Below are 5,629 nucleotides of genomic sequence, written 5' to 3'. Positions count from 1 at the left end.
GTCGCCGCGCACGCGCCGCCTCCCCGCGGCCGCAGCCCGCACCTCCGAGGGCCGCCGTCCCGGCCGGCGGGACTGCCCCGCGCTCCCGCCGCGGAACGCGCCTCCCCGCCGGCCCGGCGCGCACTTCCGGTCCGCTCTAGGACTGCGGGCGGTGCGAGCTCTCGGTGGTCGTGGCGGCGGACCGCTGCGCCCCGGAGGCGAGCGCGCGGCAGCCCCGGCTCCGCGATCTTCCGCGGGGGAGCGCTTCGCGGTGCACAGGCTGCCCGGGGCTTGCTGGGCGCTCCGACCGGCGGTTCTGAACAGACCAGCGGGACGGACGGTTTTGCAGGCTTTGCCCGGCCTGTTCTAGCAGCCGCCAGTCAGGCTCGGAAAAGGACTGCGAGAGCGGGTGTCCTCTCTCCATTTTACGGGTGGGAGACCCGCAACTCACAGCGTGCGCCTCTCCCGGTGACGCGGCGGCGCCGGCTTGGCGAGCCGTACCGCAGCCGCCGGGAAACCCGCCCCAGAGGCGCACCTGCGCGACCCGGCGCGCTTCCAGAGCGCCGGCAAGAGGCGGGAGGGCACGAGAGCTTCCTGCGCGCTGCGAGCTGCTCGGGGCCGCACGCTCTGCAGGCCGGTGCCGGCAGGTGCGCGTCCCGCAGGTCTGGTGCCGGCACGTGCGCGCCCTCCAGGCCCGCGGCCGGCAGGTGCGCGCCCCACGGGTCCCGTGCTAGCAGGTGCCCGCCCCGAAGGCCAGTGCCCGCAGGTGCGCGCCCCGCAGGTCCGCAGCCGACGGTGCGCGCTCCACAGGACGGTGCCGGCAGGTGCCCGCTTCCCCAGGCCCCCGCGGAAAGCGCCGAGCAGGAGGCCTGAGAGCACTAGAAGCGTCTCAGGCCCCCGCCCAGATTCCTCTTCCGTCTCCCCACCCCGATGGCCCCTCGGCTATGCTGAGAGCGCTCAGAAAACGGTAGATCCCACCCCAAGAGCGTTTGTTGAACTGCTGAATGGCGTCCTCTTCCCATTCTGTTTCCTTCTACTTTGGTCCCTAGTGATGACTCACATTTTGGCATTTCTGATGCAAGAGGTTTTGAAGAATCAACATTTCTTTTGGAAAGCTCTAAATCAAAAATTCTTACCCTTGGGTTCTGTAAATGGTCTTGAACGAGTCCCTAAACCCAATGAAATTATATGTAAAATGTTTGCTTATGTGCCCTCGTCATCAGACCTTCAAAGGATGAGATGGAGCCCCACCTCACCCCCACCCCCAGTTTCCTAGCCACTATTAACGTGTTGCGTTTATCTTTTGTGGTTTTCCCCTAACCAACCGTTAATTCTTTGCAGTCAAAGATTCTGTCTTCTGTCCCTTTCACTTTCTGTATACTTTGATCATGGTCGTGCTGAGCACAGTAGGCAGCTAATATGAAGTAAACATGACTTTTAAGTCCTCTACGTAGGGGCTTTAATTTTTTGGTACATTTTCACTTTTAACATCTAAAGTGGCATACACCTGTAAACAAACTGCAAAAAATGAAAAGCTCCTTCATCCCTCGTTCCATGTCTCAGAAATACTCATGCCAAGAATTTAGTATATATTCCTCAAACCTATTTTAAAATGAATGTATAAACTCACACACTAAGACTTAACCAGAATTAGATCATGCTATATATCACAAGTCAGAAATTTCTGGGATTTGTTTTATATATTTTTTAATTTTTTAATGTTTATTTATTTTTGAGACAGAAACAGAGCATGAGTTGGGGTAGGGGCAGAGCGAGACACAGAATATGATGATGTAGGTTCCAGGCTCCGAGCTGTCAACACAGAGCCTGATGTGGGGCTCGAGCCCACCAACTGTGAGATCATGACCTGAACTGAAGTTGGACACGTAACCGACTGAGCCACCCAGGTGTACCCCTGGGATTTGTTTGTTTTAAATTAGATCCTCTCCCAAAACTGCCAAGCCAACATGTGGGCACCTCCATCTGTCCCAGTCTTTTTTAGTAGCTGGATATTATTTCCATTAAGCAGATGGGCGCATTTTCACATTTTGATATTGCAAAATACTACACTGAACATTTTTGAACATATTTTATTTTTAATTCTTTTGTGCTTAAAGAAAAATTGTTGAAAGATTATTTTGAAAGATATTGTGAAACATCCCTTCAGAAGAGTATTTATCATGACCCCCCCCCATTTGCATGCACCCTATCCAAGGCCTGGAAGGGATAGTCCTGTATGATGTGTGCTTTTTTGTAAAAGTTGCAGAAAGATATTATGATGGAAACTAGTGAAGACTGTTGCCTCTTTCTACCGCAACTTATCCTGTTACATCATCTAGGCCTTAGAGTGGCTGTATCTAATTCTGTACAGATAATGTCTGTTCCTTTTCTTAAGCAGGACCCCCTAAAAGGTGTAAGCTTCAGACCTCACAAAATCTGGATACCAACGGAGGCACGCAGGAAAGTGCTCCGACTGCCTTGGGATACATTTTGCTCCTCGCCCCTTCAACGACACCACAGCGTCAGATTCCGTGCTCAGCCTGGCCTTTTGGAAGTCTGACCTACTTCTGGGTCGGAGCTTGCAGTTATTGCCCAGGGGATGTTTAGCCGAGACTACAGATGGCTGTGTTCACCCTTTTGGTTGGTCCCTGGTATAACAGGTGGCTTTCTGGATGTTGAATCTGCAATCTGAGATCGAGTTTCGCTCAATGGCTCCTCTCGAGAAGAACCTTTTATATTTTGTAGTTGGTGGGATGGCGTCTGCACGCTCAGTGGTATTCAGTTTCCCTACTCTCACCAAACAAACGTAAGACCCTGGGAAGTAAGTTCCACTTTCTAAAGTTCACCTGAAGACCTGGAGACCCTCCTGGGGTGCCCAGCACCTTCAACATCTCCAAGGACACACATGTCCCCAGAGTGCTCAGTCCACCCCCCCCCCCCAGGGGACTCCAAGCACCACCCCTGCCTAGGTTACTTCTCACCTCTCCCTCCTCATTCCTGCCCCCTGCCCCCAGTGCTTGGAGGGCAGCGTGGGGGTTGCAGGAAAGGCTTCCAGTCCATCACAGGCGGCCCAGGGTGGGCTGTCCTCACACCAGCATCGCTGCGACTGACCCACAGGGAGCTGAGGCTCAGGGACAAGTGGGTGCCTCCGGAACACTACTGTCACTGTGTAGACAGGAACAAACTGGAGGTAAAGATCAGAACTAGGAAGTCCTTACACTCAATTTACCTTTGTTTATTTTTATTTTTTTATTTTACGCACACACAAGCTGGGGAGGGACAGAGAGAGAGGGAGAAAGAGTCTCAAGCAGGCTCCAGGCTGAGCCTGGGTGTCACAATGGTGAGAACATGACCTGAGCCAAAATCAAGAGTCCCACTCTTAACCGGCTGAGCCACCGAGGCGCCCCTCGTTTTACCTTTAGGATGATGAGAGAAACAGGGTCTCAGGAAGGAAAGATTTCCTTCAGCAGGACAAGAGCTAAATTAGGAAGCGACAGGTATGTGTGTTTTGTAAAGATGACTCTCTTCTATGTCATAAGAGGCACCTCCGCTTACCAGGTCTGTGATCAGGCTGATTGCAGAGGGAATCAACCTTTTCTGTTGGGGTGTTGCCATAGCAACAGGTGGTGTCTTCTTTCCACCTTGTGGGTGCTAGTGTGAAGAGGTCTCCCCCACAGTGTTGACTCTCTCCTGAGATGGCCCGACAGCCCTGCGCGTGTGGGAAGTCTATATCCGCAGTCCTTCTCCCAGCCAAGTCCACCTGCAGCCTGCGGTTTTCTCGGCCACGCGGCACTGACATCCTAACCGACACAAAGTCCATACTGCAAATAGACCCTGGACTTCCAACTGCCCTCCTGGAACTTTATGGAACAGATGGAGTGAAGGAACAGAAGGAAGAACCACTTCTTAACTATTGAAGAGGAATTTAACGATGTAATCATTATGCTCATATCCAGCATCAAGGTCCCACCTGTCCTAGTTCAGATCCAATAATTCAGATTTATTCCAAGCCTCTAAATTAAGGTAACGGAAGGCCTGGGGGGAGGGGTGCCTGCACCCAGCTGACCCAGGACTGGAGAGAAGGCCACGGAGCAGCTGCCACCGGAGCAGAGCCAGCCAGGCACATGACGGAGGCTGGGAGAGAGTGTGGACACTTGTGCTTGTACCTCATGTGTTCCATGGCTCTCCTATGCCTTCAGGAAGCGGAGGGAATCCCTATGGGTATTGACAAGGGCTCCCTCCTTGGCCAAACTGGTCAGGTTCTTCTGAGACTTCTGAACTGGGCTCCATCCTTGGCCTGTCAAGCCCAGTCTTAATAACGAATCCTATTGAGTCCAGTTTGGGCATGAATCCTGCTAAACCAGTTTAGGTGGGAAACCCCCTACCCTTGATATCCAATCAAGTTCCTTTCGCTCCACTAAATATTCAATCAAGTATTTTTTGTTTGCTTGCTTTTATTTTGTTTTGTCTTGTTTTAGCAATTTTCCATCCAGCGACTCCCTCTCCCTGCCCATTGGCCATGAATCCCCAGCTGCCCTCATTGTGTTCCAAGGGGAGGTCAGTCTCCCTGTTCTACTTCAATAGTCTAAATAAAGTCTTCCTTGCCTGTTTAACCCCATCTGGTGCAATTTTTCTTTGATAGGTCCCTCAAAGAACTTACAGACACATCCTGGGAATATTTCTTATCCAGAGAAAACAAGCTGCAATCGACTGTGTAGAGGTCTGTCCAGGGTAGAATGAATCAACTAACAGTAGCCAATTTTCTGATGATATGAAAACAGATTTTAAAATCTGTACAAGATAGGAGAGATGTGGCTGGGAAGATAAAAAACCAGAACAGCTTTCCCGGGCTGAACATTTACAGAAATAAAGAGAATTCTGGGTGATTAGATATAACATGTAGATACCTAAGGCAGATACAAGGTTTCCGGGTCAACAGAAGAAACATCTGATGCTTTATTAAATCACAGACTCCAAAGCACACACTCCCTGAGATCATAATTTAATAGATTGAGTGAGGCCCAGAATTCTGCAGCTGAAGCAGTCCAGAGATCATACGTCAAATATTGCTCTCAGCTTAAAACAATAAAAACAAAAATTCAAATGAATTGAAACAAAAATAATTCTGCTTTTATAAGTGTAAGAAGTATTTTGTCATAATAAGGGAAATGGAAATTAAATTGTATTGCAATACCCCTTTCACCTACTAAATGAACAGAGAACCCAAGCTGACAAGATAACTCTGTTGGGGAGGGGGAGGGGAGCAAGATTATAGGTTTGGAGTGCAGAGTAATATAATTCCTTTGATGGGCAGTTTGGCAATTTGTATAAGCATTTCCGATGCACATAACCCAGGACCAGCAAACTCATTTCTTAAAATGTATGCTGCAGTATTTACAGGTGCACACAGTCGAAATTACACGTTGGGGGCAATGGGACACTTTGTTTTTTAAATTATTTTTATTTTAGAGAGAGAGAGAGAGCACAAACAGGGGACAGGCAGGGACAGAGGAAAAGAAAGAATCTCAAGCAGGCTCCACACTCACTCCCATGATCGGGTAAGCATGACCTGACCTGAAATCAAGAGTTGGTCGCTTAATCGACTGAGCCACCCAGGGGCCCCAGAGATTTTTTTTTTTTTGAGGCGATA

The sequence above is a fragment of the Panthera uncia genome (assembly GCF_023721935.1).
Source record: "Panthera uncia isolate 11264 chromosome B2 unlocalized genomic scaffold, Puncia_PCG_1.0 HiC_scaffold_25, whole genome shotgun sequence".
Classification (NCBI taxonomy): Eukaryota; Metazoa; Chordata; class Mammalia; order Carnivora; family Felidae; genus Panthera; species Panthera uncia.
The sequence above is the reverse complement of the archived record's forward strand: the minus strand, read 5'-3'. Positions refer to the sequence as shown.